At 33.8% G+C, this 16,982-nt stretch overlaps 1 protein-coding gene across 2 annotated transcripts in view; it reads right to left on the bottom strand.

Moving 5' to 3' along the window:
* Nucleotides 1–16,982, bottom strand: part of conu (Rho GTPase-activating protein conundrum) — a 222,351-nt gene that overhangs the window by 62,408 nt on the left and 142,961 nt on the right. The window lies entirely within an intron of this gene.

The raw sequence follows: 16,982 nt of genomic DNA, 5'->3' as shown, positions 1-16,982 counted from the left end.
GTAGAAAATTAACCGTTAAAGTCCATTATAACTATGTGAACCCTTAATTAATTTTCAATGTTAAAATGAAATAAAAATCGTGCGAAAAAATTAGCACAAAACACTTTTGACAACATTGTGACTAGGGGCTCTGACAGATGTTTAGTAAACTAAAATTTGATTTATTTATTTTTTTTTTTTGGTTTTATGAGCGTCGTGGTCATGGTCAATTATAATTGTTAACTAGATATTAGCAAGTAAGATATTCCAAATAACGCCAAATTTAGGTTTTTATTGATATCCAAGCCATCACTTGATTAGGGTACCGTGACAAACAAACAATAAATAGTTTTATAACATAATTTGCTGATACAATTATTGTTATTAATCTCCCGAATTTGAAAAAAAAAATCAGTTGGTGTTATAATCAACAACTTCTTTGTTGAATATTGTAAGAAAAATATATTATCTTTTTTATTTTATCCAATACGTTTAATATTCCACATAACTCAACATTAAAAAAATGCTGGCAAGTTTTGTAAGCTATGTATTTTTGGCGTTGTTGTTGTTGATTTCTAGTTTAAATCAAGACATGACTATCGAGTTAAATGCTTGATGTTTGACAACAATCCATGATGTTGCTGTTGAGATAATAATGCAAATTATGAATGCAAAAAAAAAAAAAAAAAAACACAACAACAACCACTTTTCTTCAGTGCCATAGGTTACAAAATGCTTTAAGGGGGATTAGTTAAAGTACACCAAATATTTCTAAGGTGATAAAAGTTTGTATGAAAGGCCAAGAATATTTTGAGAATTTCTTTCAAGTGATTAATTTAAAGAGCTTTATCTCGATCTTGCAATTTTATTTTAATAGCTTTGCCCCCTCTTTGAATATCACGCCACGCCAATGCTTTCCATTCATATTTCAGGTGTACCGCCAATGTTTAAAAAATTCACTAGCCAAATATTAGCTGCTGATGTAAACAAGACAAACACCGGCTATAATTCATTTAGTGGATATGACAGATAAACCGAAACAAAATTAAAGCCAAATAGCCTGGGCACCACAATTCGTTTTGAAAAAAAAAATAATGAAAGACTGTTGTTTACAGGCATTTGCATATAAAAAAGCTTTAGCTTCAATTATGATGCTGAATAAAATTAAAAACTATGAGGCTTTGTATTGAAAACTGGGTTACCACTTCATTCAAAAAAGGTCTAAAAGATGACTGTTGATGCATGTGGGAATTTCATATACATATTCTCCAATAAAGGTACATACATACATCTGTCAACATCTATGGGATTAATATGGCATTAAGTGAAAGATAAAATAAAACAAAGACATAAAATAGATGTTTCTTCAATATGACAGATAAAGCCATTGATCGATCATTACCAACAAGAAAAAATGAGGGTAAAATAACTCTTTTGATTGTTAAGAATTTGTATGTATTTCTTTTTGGGGGGAGAATTTTGTGACCAGCAGAAACCAAAGCTTTATTGTTACACCCACCAGACAACATTAAAATCTAAAAAAGTAAAGAATAAATAGCTAAGTCATTTATAACAAACGTACAAAATAGTTATGTGTGTTGGTGGTCTCTAGCCAACTCCTACCTTATATAGCCCAGCTCTATCACACTACATTAATCCTTAAGACTTAAAGAGAATAGAAAAACGAATTAGAAAGATAGCGCGAATTTCAATGAAAATTGCCGCACTAACATTGCCAGCCAGCAGCATGGGCTTTATCAATAATTACCGTTGGCAACCAGAGCATGTGGGTAAAGAAAATTTCAGGTTCAAAGTGTTTTGATAATTTACTTAATAAAAATTCAAAATTAAAGCAATAAATATATTTCGGCTCAGTTATGCTCAGGTTTTGTAAAATCTAATGAATTTACTCTGCTTAACAGGAAAAACCATAGTATTTCCAAAGTGCATGAAGTGTCACAATAAGAACGTACAAATGTGACAAAAGCCTTATAAACGTAACGTCATGTTAATACTAAAGCATTTTGACGGGTTAATCTCCATCTTATTAGGATATATTTGAACTAAATCCAGTTATATGTAAACGTAGTGTAATATAAAATAACTGTAACCTTATACTATGCCTAAACATACAGAGAACATAAAAATTACAACCAGAATATCTAGATTCTAGAATCAAATACCATACGTGACGGGTAGCTATCTCTAATGAGGGGGTCTCCACCTAAAAACTTCAATGCCACCTTTTTATCGATTTCTGAAACTTTTCGAGGATGCCTGATGACTGACAAATATGAACAGACACCAAATCAAGCAAAACTATTATTCAAGGTAATTACCTATCGCACAGCAGGTTCACAAAGTGTTGGCCTTCCTCTTCCACGTTAACCCTCAAACATTTTATCTGGAATACAATTCGTTCATTCTCACAACCTTTGTAAGTGAAAACTTTGTAATTTAACTATGCCGGTAGGGCATGTTGAAAATGATAAGTACTAAGTTGGAGTTTACACGCACAAATTACTCGGGAAAGTAAATTGAGTTTTTGGTAGAGAGAGGGGAGAAAAGAGCTCCTCAATACTATTTCCTACCCCCTATTGCCCAAAAACTCAATTTTCTTTCCCGAAAAATTTGTGTGTCTAAACTCCGACTAAGGAAAGGCTCCCTCAGATTAAACACAATCCATGATTAATTATATTTTCTAGCAATCTAAAGGTATTGGGCTAACAAGTGGCGCGCAACATGTAACTTAGTCTGAAAACGTAAAGTTCATCCGGGCTGAACTTTTTATACCCTCCACCATAAATTATACTAAAACCAGATTTCTGCCATTTCGGTTGGATAATGATTTTAAAATATAAGAAATACGGAAAATCGTTTGGTGGCGTTCTATTGGGGCTATATTAAAACGTGGACCTATACCGAAATTTTTTTGCACAAATATGTTATAGCTCCAATTGAGACTAAATATAAAATTTTTAGCTATGTGGCTATGACCTTAAAAATTGCAAAATCGGAAGGTACCGTGTAGCAACAATTCACTGTACCGACCATTCAAAAAATTCGATGATGTGGCTAACACCTTAAAAATACCCAACATCGGGAGGGGGCTATATCAAAACGTTGATCTGCTTCGACAAATTTCTGGAGAAAAGTTTTTTAGCCCAAGCAAAGACTAAATACTAAAAATCAGCTATTTCGTATAGATAATGCAGTTAAAACTTAAAAATTCCAAAGTCGGGAGGTACCGCTCTATGGGCGCTATACCAAAATGTTGACCTGAAAAATTTCTGAACAAAGGTTTTGTAGCATAGCTGCCATGACGTAAAGCATGAGTTTGGTTGCGGATACGTAGTTAGTCGTAGGCTAAAACATCTGGTATCAAGCTTCACCCCAGTGAATGAAAGACTTGCTGCAATTCGAATAAAAGCTAAATTGTTCAACATCAGCTTTATTTGTGCTCATGCTCCCACTGAAGAAAAGGACGAACAGACCAAAGATATATTTTACTAGCGCTTGGAAGAAACTTATGACCGTTGCCCTGCCCATGACATTAAAATCATTCTAGGCGATTTTAATGCCAAAATTGGAAAGGAGAATATCTTTGGCCCAACAGTCGGGAAATTCAGTCTCCACAGTGAAACATCTGACAATGGTATGAGGCTGATAGACTTTGCAGCTGCAAAAACATGGTAGTTAGCAGTACCAGATTTAATCATCTCGATATTCATAAGGGCACCTGGCTGTCTCCAGATCAGAAAACGAGAAATCAAATTGATCATGTTGTGATAGATGGAAGTCTTTCATCGAGCGTGTTGGATGTACGATCGGCGCAAACATTGATTCGGACCACTACCTTGTTGCAGCAAAGATACGCACCCGCTTAAACGTAGCAAACAAAGTACGAACAGACACAACACGAAAGTTAGACATCGGTAAGCTGCAATCACAACAGATAGCCACAGCATATTCCACTCAACTAGCCCAATTGCTTAATCAAAGAACTCCTCATCCCGATAACATATCAGCGCAATGGCAAAGCATTGCCCACTCCATGCAAACAGCCGCAAAATCCATACTTGGATACCAGAGACCTCCACAAAGGAATCCATGGTATGATCAGGAGTGTCGTGCTGCCACCGAAGAGAAAAATGCGGCATATAGGGCTACCTTACAATCCGTGGCAACGCGTAGCGCACGAGAGAGATACAGGGAGAAAAGGAGAGAGGAGAAACGTCTTTTCCGCAGGAAAAAGAGAGATACGGAAAAGCGGTAGTGTGAAAAAATCGAGATGTACAGGAGCCAGAATGAAGTCCGAAAATTCTACCAAAGAGTCAAGCATCAAACTGATGGCTTTGGTACAGGCACATCCTCCTGTAGAGACCAACAAGGTAATTTGGTAACTGATACAGATAGTGTACTCAGGATATAGAAAGAACATTTTTCAAATCTGTTGGTATCCAATAGCAGCGAAGACGAAGATACCACAGTCCCAATCTCAGAAGATGGTATTGAATGTATACCGCCCAGCCAAGATGAGGTAAGGACAGCAATAAATCGGCTGAAGAATAATAAGGCAGCAGGGGCCGATGGCTTACCAGCCGAGCTGTTCAAAACCGGAGGCGACACGCTGATAAGGTGTATTCATCAGCTAGTTAGCACCATCTGGCAGGAAGAACGAGTACCCAACGATTGGAACCTGAGTATCCTGTGCCCCGTCCACAAGAAGGGAGATAAGACTGTATGCTCTAACTATAGGGGCATAAGTCTACTCCCTATTGCCTACAAGATCGTGTCAGGGATATTGTGCGAACGAATAAAGCCTATGGTCAACGAGATAATTGGACCATACCAATGCGGCTTTAGACCTGGCAAGTTCACAATTGACCAGATATTCACCCTGCGGCAAATCCTGGAGAAGACCCAAGAGATGCAGATCGACACCTACCACCTTTTTGTCGATTATAAAGCAGCCTTCGACTGACACGAGTTCCTCAGTTAAAATAGGAAAGAACCTCTCCGAAGAGTTTGGTACCAAAAGAGGTTTCAGACAAGGAGACAGCCTTTCGTGTGATCTCTTCAACATCCTGCTGGAAAAGGTTATACGAGAGGCAAACGTCAAAAGAAGTGGAACAATCTACACCAATAGTCACATGTTACTTGCTTATGCTGATGATATAGACATCATGGGCCGATCAGTAAAAGAAGTAACTGTTACCTTTGTAAATGTCGAAGGAGAATCTGCTAAAGTGGGTCTGGCGGTAAACGGTGAGAAGACCAAGTTGATGGTGTCGACGCGCAATGCGTCCATTGAGCTCGGACCGACTGTGGAAGTTGGTTCCTATAATATTGAGGTAGTAAAATACTTTGTCTACCTCGGCACCTCCGTAAACACAACAAACGACATCAGTTGTGAAATAAAAAGAAGAATTGTATTGGCTAACAGATGCTACTTTGGTTTAAGTAAGCAGTTTAAAAACAAAGCCACATCTCGTCAAACAAAAATAACGCTCTACAAAACACTGATACTACCCGTGCTGATGTATGGCTCCGAAGCCTGGGTACTTGCGCAAGCAGACATGGCAGTGCTTGGTGTGTTTGAGAGAAAAATTCTTCGAAAGATCTACGGACCAATTTGCGTTGACGGTGAATATCGACGTCGCATGAACCACGAACTGTATCTGCTATACAACGACATCAATATTGGTAAACGTATCGAGATGCAGTGATTGCGTTGGCTAGGCCATATCATAAGAATGAGCGATGATTAAACCTCTAAAAAGGCGTATAAATACGGACCGCTTGGCGGTGCACGCAGAATTGGCAGGCCAAGGAATAGATGACGCAAACAAGTGGATGATGAGATGAAAAGGCGCGGTATTCCAGAGTGCGAAGCAACAAATAGAGAGGAATGGAGATCTTGTCTTAGTTCGGCCTATGGAACAAATGTTCTGTAATGGGCCAGCTAAGTAAGTAAGTTCAATCTGTGCAGGCGCTAGAGAGATTTCCACAGGCGGATGGTCGGACAGATATGCATAAATCGACTCCGAATTTTAACCTTTTCAGGAATATATCTACTTTATAGGGTCACAAATGATTTTTTTTTATTGGGAAGGCGGTACCTTATGGATTACACCGACATAGTGGAACTTATTTCGATAAATTTTCCCGCCCACAAGTCATTTCAGTTGGTCACCGTATAACATAGAGTTTTAGGACCATTGTATCGGAAAGCTAATATATTTGGGGTTCCACACCCAGAAAAGTTTAACATTTTAGTTTAGTTAAACTTTTCTGAGGTTGGAACCCTAAGTAGGGGACCAATATGACCCATTTTTGAAGTTAAGCTAAGTTCGGAGCAAGTCGGTTGATACGTTCAAGAGATTTCGCTCGTACCATTTTAGAGAAAACTGAGTGTAAGTGCAGCGATAAGCACCATATTCGTACTTTATCTAAGATTCGCAGAATATTACGATATACACAGTTTGGACCAACACAGTATCGTGTTTGGAAGTGCGTACGCACCAGCCACACACACTGTGTACCGGACATGGCTAAATCGACTTCAAATTTTCTGAATCGGTAAAAAGGTTGAGAGTATAAAAATCTATCGAAAAAGGTTTAATTTTGAATAAAACCACCTTATACCAGAGTTTTATATTGCGTTCAATCCTAGGTCCATGACGATTCGACACATAATGTTAATTAAAATGCTTATAATTTCGGTAATTAACGACATTTTTCGGTATGTTAGCGACCAAAAAAAGTAGTCAAGTTCTACCGATAGCAAGAACTTTTTATTCATATTTATTATACTTATTTTTGACGGTAACTCAAAAAAATTAGTTGGAGAATTGCACTACTAGAAGAGTTACCTTCAGTCCAAATATCTGCTCGAGTCTATTGTGTGTTGTATGCGTTTATACCCTTGAAGCTAGCCTTATAAAACCGATGACTATATATGTTGATAATCAGGCGGCCCTTAAGTCTCTCAAGTCATGGACCATTAACTCCTGATTGCCCTCCTCGATTGCAGAAGAGCTCTACATGATATACGCAGTACAGTTAAACTTATAGTATAAAAAGAATCAAATTAGCTAATGAACTAGCTCTAGGTGGCTCTAGGACTATCAATCTATCATCTTAGACATACTTCCCTTCGCTCACTCGATATGTTAGGGATAAAAATTACTGTGGGCCTAATTAGGGGTCACCGTGTGGTTAGATCTCTAACGTCAAGATGGGATGACCTCTTAAACCACTTTAATATAGATTTTTAATTTAGATTTAAAAGTTTAGCCGTATTCAAATGTAGTTCATAATAAATCCAAAATTCCATATAACTTTTTCAACCTCATTTTTTCTTTAAAATTTACAATACAATATCGAATGTTCATCAAAATATTGATTCACCGCCATAATAACCATGAGAAAAAATATTCAAGCAAACATGTTTAACATGTTTTTTTTTTATTTTGTTGTTTTATTAATATCCCTGTTACACTGACTTATTAATATTCCCAACTTCAGCAGAAGCTAAAAAAAACCAAACAAATATCTCGAAAAAATGTTTTTGTTTGTAAAGGTTTTCTGTTGTTGTTTTGTGTAAATTGCCGCGTAACCCAAATTTTTTAAATACGAAAATAAAGAAACACAACAACAACAGCAGAAACAAAAAACACCTTACACGAGACGACGATATCAATACACCTCACACCGACTTACGCTCAATGACCCAACGACCATCTCCTCCAGCCCCCCAAGTTATTTGATTATAAATTCCAACAGTGCATAATCCGCAGACACTTTGTAAGCAGTAAGCTTAAATAGAGGAAATGCTTTAAGTTAACGAAAGAAAAAATTACTGCACTACTAACAGCAACAACAATATTGATTTATGTGTGTGTTTTTTTCACTTTATGGTTTAGCATTTATTATTAGATTTATGTCTGCTGTAGTTGTTTTATATTTTATCCCCCAGCAAATGAGAAAAGTCGATCAATCCAAAAGTTCAGTAACATTAAGAAGTTTTTTTGCTTTTTATTTTTAATTTTCAAATTTCATTTAAAAGCACTTTCAGAATTCCAAGTAATTTTTTAGCTTTAATCATCAATGATTTGGGAAAAAAATTACTAAATGTTTTTGTGGTGTTCTTTCTACATTCTCTTTCTTTCTAAAATGTTCTTTCTTATCGTTAAGGTAAGTAACATACGTTGACTTGAAACGAAATGAAAGTCTGCACGCAGGCGCCTCTTATGTAAAATAGAATTTGAATATTTTTTTCTTCTAAATGAAACTTTCATGTTTTACCATGCCGCCGGGTATGATACACTGATTCCAATTAAGATACCAATGCATTCTTCAGGCAGGCCTATTCTATGAGATTAAGACAAGTGAAATATTGGGGAGAGTTCAAGCTTTTCTCTTGGGTGTAGGGGATGGATAGGTGCTTTGACACCCATTGTTAGAATGATTATGAAAAATTATTGTAAATGACTTGGAACCATGAAATTGGAATAATTAGGAACGAATAATGTGCCACCCATTATGTACATATATCCGTTAATATTAAGTGAGTTGTGGGAACCGCAAGCTTGAATGTGATTAAAACAAACTTTTTGGAAAGTTTAAATTACTGCGGGAAAAAGGAGCCACTGACTTCCGTTACACATTACATTGTAATACATTTAATTTCATTTTGAAATTGGCTCTTTTTAGACTAGTTCATTTTAATACTAGCTCATTTCTTTTTATTCAATACTGTACTTCATCAGGATGGCGTTTATCCACAAAAATAGAAAGTAAGCAGTGCGATAATTTGTTGATGTGAATTAAAGCTTTGTTTAAAAAGCAAGTATTTGAATTCTGGATTCATTAATTTTTGTTCAATTGTGAGCTACATCAGTTTGGCTCAGCCGTTTATCTGCCAGAAGGTCATTTATTTATTTTACAGATGAGGGAGACGGGTCTAAAATAGGGCTGTTCAAAAGGCGCCCTTCTGCTGTCGGTGTGTGTCAATTTGCTCACTCATACAATTAAAAAAGAGAGATTTGTTTTTGAAATGACAATTTTGAATACACATTTTTTTCTATGGCAAAAGACAACCCAGCGTACTAAAATTACTTGAGATAATATTACAAAAAAGTTTATGGGAAATATTTTATGTACGCTTATTGTTGGCTTCTCCTGTAGAATCAGAACATTTTTATAAATATTTTTCGTTTTGGTATTTTATAAAATGACACAAAATACTTTTTTACTTTTTTTCGAAAAGCTTATTTTGGAGAACCAGTTCATTCATTTTTATTTTATATAGTGCTTAATTTTTTATTCACTATTTATTTTATTTTTAAGTTTAAAAAACTATTCTATTTATTTATTTTTTTTTTTTCAATAATTTGATTCATCAGTATGACTTAGTCGTTCATCTGTCAGTAGATCATTTATTCACATATCTGGACCCTACTCCGAAAAATTCGTTCATTTCATTTTGACTTGACTCTTTTTAATTTTAAAGAACATGTTCATTTATTTTTGTTCAATATTGAGCTTCATCAGTATGACATTAATTCACACAAAAAAGTGCAATGACTTGTTGATGGGGATGAAACTTTTTCAACAGCTTTACAAAGCAAATCTTTGAATACAGTTTTCATTTTTAAGTTTTTAAGAACTAGTTCATTTTTTGTTTTTTGTTCAGTTCATTTATTTTTGTTCAATATTGTGCTTCATTAATATGGCGTTAATTCACAAACAAAGCAACTATTTGGACACTGTTTTTATGTATTTAATTTTTAGGTTGGCTGTTTTAAAACCAGCTCATTTTGAAGAACAAGTTGATTCTTTCTCCATTCTTTCTTTTCAACAGTTTGCTTCATCATATTGACTTAGACATTCACCTATCTTTATGTCATTTATCTTAGATCTGGGCACAGGTCTGAAAATTACTTTCACATAATTTTAATAATATTTTTTTTCGACTAGCTCATTTTAAACAACTAGTTCATTTCTTTTTGTTCCACATAGTGCACCTTACTAATGGTGGATGTGTCAGTTGATATATTCTTTTCAGATCTATTTATTAAAAAATTAAATCCAAATAATCCACAACATTTTCACGTGCAATTCGAAGAATTTCATTTGTAACTTTATTATTTCATTTGAAATTCGAAACATTTCACTTGTAATTTGAGAATTACAATTGAAGTTGGAATTATTTCATTTTTGTACCCTCCACCATGGTATGGAGCGTATATTAAGTTTGTTTTTTCGTTTGTAACACATTGAAATAATCATTTTCGACCCTATAAAGTATATACATATATTCTTGATCAGAATAAAAATCTGAGCTAATCTAGTTATGTCCTGTTGTAATCACTCTAATTTTCGCAAAAATCGAGCTATAGGGCTAGATTTTTGCAGCCGATTTCTTTTTCCATACGCAGATCAAGTTCAAAGATGGGCTATATCGGCCAAGTTTTTGGTATAGACCCCATATAACGGTACCTCCAGATTTTCGGAACAAAATGTTTAGCTACTATTTTTATCCGAACAAGCTGTAATATGACATTTGAGGTTCTTAGGAATCACAGCACTTCCTCACCAAAAATTTTCAACATAGGTCCATATTTAGGTGTAGCGCTTTATAACAGTACCTCCGGGGTTTCGGTATTTTGAGGATTTAAGTTACAATTTTGAGGATTTTAGTTACAATTTTCGGTATTTTGAGGATTTTAGTTACAATTTTTAACCGAACTAGTTCTAATTTGACATTTGAAGTTCTCAGTGGTCACGATACTTTTCACTAAAAATCTTCAACATAGTTCCATGTTTTCGTAAATCCCCATATAACGGTACCTCCCGATTTTCGGCATTGGAGGGGCTGAGATACATTTTTTGACGGAATTACCCGTAATTTGCAGTTACAAAAATTTTCCACCAAAAATTGTCAAGATAGGTCCACACATTGATATAGACCCTGTTTGAACACATTTTTTAGATTAGATAATTTAGGCATTTGGGGTATCCGTGGCCGAAACATGTTTGCACCTAAAATTTAGGGCAGGAAAGGAAACTAATATTCCATTTTAATTAAGAATATTTTATGGCGGAGGGTATAAAAAGTTCGGCCCGGCCAAACTGAACGACTTTTAACTTGTTTTCATTTTATGTTGACTCTACTCATTTGAAAGAACTAGTTCATTCTTTCTTGTTAAAAAGTGTACTTTATCCTAAAGGCTAATCGTTAATCTGCAGTAATTTCTACTAACCTAGCACATTGATCTAGTTATTTTTGCGATGTTCAGAATTCTCTAAGGATACTAGAGTTGTGTAGTTCCGGATCGAACTAGTTCCAAGGAACTATGGAACTATACTCGGCTATTGCATTTATATAGTTCCTTTAGTTCATATAATTCTTTTCATATGTATAATTCATTTTTTTCATTTAATTCCACACTCACTTCGATCTTTCGCTTCGGTTCCTTAATCATTCAGATGCGGCCACATTAGTAAATAAACGTAAGTCACATCCTCGTTACATCGCTTCAACTTATTTATTTTTATGTCAATTCATCCACCAAACGATGAAAACAAAGAAAAGATTCGTTAAACTACTTCACTCTCGGAACTATTTGGAACGAAGAAAATAAAAAGAACGACGAAAGAGAAAGATTCATTGAACTTTATCGCTCTCGGAACTATTTGGAACTATGGAACTATATTAAGTAACTATTTCCTTTTCGAAAAAGGAACTAGAAAGATCGATCCGCTCCGGGAACTAGTTTGCCCAACTCTAAGGAATACAAAATATGCTAAATCGAATTGTCAATAAACGTCCTGCATTTCACAAATATATGTAGATAGTGAACCTTATTAGGTCGAAAAATTTTATTTTGAAGTGGATTATTTTCAGATTGGTTCATTTGAAAGAAAGTTCATTATGTTATGTTCAATAATGTATGTTTTTTTCTGTTAATCAGTGGTTGCTTCAAGTACTCATTATGATTTATCTGTTCTTTGTTGAAGTACAAACCCAAATGACATAAAACAGTCGCTTTCTTCAGTGAAGCATTTAGTTGAACTAGTTCTCTTAATGAAATTTAATATTCAAAGGTATAATATTAACGAAAATATTAGAACAAAAATCTACTTGCCAACAAACGGCCTACATATCATCGATTTGAATTTTGAACTAATTCATTTGAAAGAACTAGTTCAATACATTTTGTTCATTAATGTGTTTTTGATTTAGTAGTCCCTTTTTTAACTCATTGCGATTCACCTGTTTACTTTTCAAATTCAAAAAAGAACAACACGAGTGGCATAAAACGGTGTGTTCCTTCAGTGAAGTGTAGTTCATTTTGTTCCTGTGCAAAAAGGAACAACCCTAATGACATAAAACAGTCGCTTTCGGCAATGAAGCATTTAGTTGAACTAGTTCTATTAATGAACTAGTTCTCTTAATGAAATTTAATATTCAAAGGTATTACCGAAAATATTAGAGGCTAAACAAGTTTGCGGAACAAAAATCTATTTGCCAATAAACGGCCTACATATCACAGATTTGGATTTTGAAGCTTATATCTTTTTAAACTAATTCATTTGAAAGAACTAGTTCAATACATTTTGTTCACTAATGTGTTTTTGATTTAGTTGTTCCTTTTCTTAACTCATTGTGATTTACCTGTTCACTGTTCAAATACAAAAAAGAACAACACGAATGACATAAAACGCTGTCTTTCTTCAGTGAAGCGTTTAATTAAACTGTGTAGTTCATTTTGTGAAGCCTAATATTCAAAGGTATAATATTAATACACATATCAAAGGCTGAGTTTGTGGAACAATATCACGGATCTTTATACTTAAGGACGAAAAGCTATTATTTAATCTTGAAGTTGATTACTTTTACTTTTTTTGATTTATCTGTTCACTGTTCAAGTACAAACAACCGGAATAGCCTAATAAAGTCGCCTTCTTCAGTGAGGTGACTAGTTCTTTTATGGCGAAGCACAATCATCTGATATATCAAAAGGCTAATGAATTTTGCCGTACAAAATTTTAATTACCCCTAAACGTCTTTTACAGATACAATTTATTTACGACAAATCCTGCTCATTCAAAAAATAATATAACAAATTAAGAGAAAATTTTTGATTAGATTAAACCCTAATAACCAAGTTGTTCTTTATGATTGGTTAGGAAAGCGTAGTTAAATTATGATAATTATAAATCAAGAAACAAAAGTCGAAAATCCAAAAAATCTAATAGAAGACTAATGGATTTTTTCTATAACTGCTGGAGAACAAGGGGGATAGCAACAACTAATTAATATGACGGAGATTAAGAAATGATTAATTTTCTCAAAGCTTAGATTAAAGAAGGGAACCACATAAAAAACAAAAGAAAATTATTGTTTTTCATTTCTAAGGGGGGCAATGATAATGGCGCTGGCCATCTAATCGTGATTGATATGTACACTAATATTAATTAAGGTAATCAAGAAAGAGTTGATTGTCTTTTATAGATTTTTAAATTCTTATTTGAATGAAATTTCTCTTTTCTTTACTTAATATTAATAGCTAAGCTAGTAAAATAGAAAAATCTAGTTCACCACAAAATAGGTTGACCCATCTAAAACCATGTCTTTGATTTTGGGAGAAAGTAAAAGTGTGAAATTGCCCCTTGAAAAGGAAAAGTTTTTGATTAATTATCAAGTGGTTACAGATTTTGATATGCCAAGGCATTGTAAAATGATTTTCCAAAATTGTTTTTTTTTCTTTTTAATTATTTAGTGATCCACCTTTTGTGCCTGCTACCACTAATAATCCATATTGGGTCGTGTTTGTTACATTATAGCCGTTTATAATTTTTATGGATTTATTATATTCTGAAGGTCTTCTGCATCATATTTGACTGCAATTGTTAATTTGTGTTTTTGTTTTTTTTTTTATTATTATTTTCCGCTAGTCATTGACATTATCCGCTGAAATACCTACACTTATCCGGTATTCAATGCCAATTCATGTCACCATGAAATAAGTCCATAAATGCCAAACTGACATTTGTGTTGTTTTTTTACTGCCAGTCGTTGACATATTATAAACGTTTAGGTTTTTTACTCTCTACGGAAATAATTTTCAATCCAAATAAAACGTAACGTAGTTAACTAAATTCCTGTATATGTTTTACATTTTCCACTGAAAATGTTTTTGTTAAATACTAAAATAAATCCCAACTTAAACAATAAAACTGACTAGACAGAAAAATAATAAAACATACATGGACACCTTTTAAAAAATAAATCATGTTATTGGCAAGTGAAACACTGTTGACAATTTCAACGCCAGCGCGCCATAGACAACATAAATAAATAAATTTAAAATTTACTAATGTCACCTATAAATTGAATGGCTTAAAAATATCTACATATGTAAATTTTTGTGGTATATTATGTCATGTTTACAGTTGTTCAGAGGCTATGCATAATTTGAAAGACAAGATTTTAACGAAAATAAAAAAGTAAAATAAACATAACAGTAAAATGATTTTGAAAATAAATTTTTGACCAGGCCTACCAAATTAGATAAGTGGATTTTTAGAAATTATATAATTGTTAATTTGTAGTTTAGGAATTTCCCAAGTGAATAAAAATTTTCAGTCATTTTATTTTCGCGAATTTTTGAGATATTAACGCCGAATTTTCTTTCAGTCGATAAAGCAAGGCTTTCTAATAATTTTTCACCAAAGAAAACCCATAAATAGTTCCGCGAACACCGAAATAACAGCGTAAAAGAGTTTAAAATGACAGATAATTGAAAGATCTCGGAATATCAATAGGAGTCGCGCAGTAATGCCATATTTCCTCACAATAAGATAGAATATGACACTAACAACTTCGACGGATACAATCGAGTGCTTCGGATGCTGATAAGATGGAACTTTTTCAAAATAATTATGAAATACGTCAAAATTACTTATAAAAACATTGATGTTTTGTTCAATAAAATGGTTTTCCACGAACAAGTCTGCCGTTCAAAGGTTTGGAATTATGCTCCACATTTAGAGGTATACAATCTGATATAAAAACAACCGCTATTTTAAAACACTGAGGGAACTTTTTTTTTATTTTGTAGCGGATCAAAAGCGTTCTAAAACGAATATTATTAAAACAGCTGATATTGGCGTAAACGTATATATCAATCATTGGTGTGTTGCATACTTCTAGGCGCACCCTTCAAAGAAACTAATTTGGAAGAATTTTAAATGCATGTGATAAGCTGTGAGAGTAACAAAACCAACAATAATTCCCTGATGGTGACTAGCGATGATAATTAAAATATCGGAAAAAATAAATCAACATTAAAAACAAATTGTTTGTTTTTATTTATACTGACCTCAAGCCAAATGAACAGAAGAAGGAGATACTGATGTAAGGTCAACTATAACTCTATAAACGTTATGCAAAATGCTTTAATGACAAACATTTCATGCTATATTGGGGAGCAAGTAACGTTTAGCGGCACATCTTGTGTGGGAGTGAAATAGGTAGGCGTTCTTATGCTGATCACAATGATATCATTTTACGAAGGATAAGTTCTATGAAATGTGTCTTGGCATATTTAGAAATAGTTTGATTTATCATAATTGCTGCCTCACTTAAGTGACTTTGCTTGCGCACAGAACATTTTTCCCATATGGCGAACTGAGGACAGATTTCAACCGTCCCCAATATCATGTCATATTTTACTTGAACTTTCAATTGAAAATGACAACTTAAAATGGTAAAATGCGATAAACGAACTTTTTTCCCTCTGGCTACATCAATTGATTGTAAATTCTAATCAATTTAACTTCTAGTCCAACTTTCTTTGCTAGTTGACCTAAGAAATCTGGATATCAAACCGAACATTTATCGCTCATTTTAAAGAACTAGTTCAATCTTTTATGTTCAATTGTGTGGTTCATCAGTATGCCTTAGTTCTTCCTGTGCCAATATATTCCCTTTTTATCCATTAATTCATTATTTATCTGTTCGATAAAAAAATACAAGTCGGAATAAACTAGCACGGCAGCTTTCTTCAGTGGAGCGTTCAGTTGAACTAGTTCGTTTTTGTTCTTTAGTGTGCTTCCTCACTATAGCTTAGACGTTCATGTGTCAATAGGTCCTCTTTTAATCATCACTTCATGAATTATCTGTTCACTAAAAATAAAAAACCCGAATAACTTATCACAGTTGCTTTATTTAATTTTATTTTGAAGTGCACTCTTTTTACACTCCCTAATTTTATGGTTCAATATTTAATGTTCAATTGTGCCGTTCATCAGTATGGCTTAGTTCTTCCTCTACCAATAGATCCACTTTTAATTCATTATTTATCTGTTTGAAAAAAATACAATTCCGAATAACCTAGCACGGTCGCTTTCTTCAGTGGAGCGTTCACTTGAACTAGTTCTTTTTTGGTCAATATTGTGCTTCCACAGTATGACTTAGTCATATAGATCCAATAGTCAGTAGATGCTATTTACAGCCTGTTTCTGTATGTCGAAACGAAAATGTGTGCGATTGAAAAACTACCAAACTCGTGTGTGTGTTTTCAATTTTTTTTTTGTTTTGAAGCAAAAGCAAAGGTAATAATATTTCGAAAGCTAAAGTTTGGGTGTGTTTCATTCGCACACATTTTCGTTTCGACATACAGAAACAGGCCCTTAATCTTTACTTTATGAATTATTTCTTCATCAAAAAATTAAAAAATTAAAGAACCTATCACAGTTGTTTTATTTAATTTTATTTTGAAGTGGACTCTTTTTAGACTCGCTCACTTAAAAGAACTAGTTCAATATTTTATGTTCAATTGAGTTCCAGATCAGTATTACTTAGTTCTTCATCTGTCAATAGATCCCTTTTTATTCATAAATTCATTATTTATCTGTTCGATAAAAAAGAAAAGTCCGAATAACAAAGCACAGTTGCTTTCTGCAGTGAAGCGTTCAACTGAAATAGT

Source organism: Musca autumnalis, unplaced genomic scaffold (assembly GCF_047663935.1).
Source record: "Musca autumnalis isolate F117 unplaced genomic scaffold, ASM4766393v1 scaffold_5, whole genome shotgun sequence".
In the NCBI taxonomy this organism is placed as follows: domain Eukaryota; kingdom Metazoa; phylum Arthropoda; class Insecta; order Diptera; family Muscidae; genus Musca; species Musca autumnalis.
Note: the sequence above shows the minus strand (reverse complement) of the source record. Positions and strands in the feature narration are given on the sequence as shown.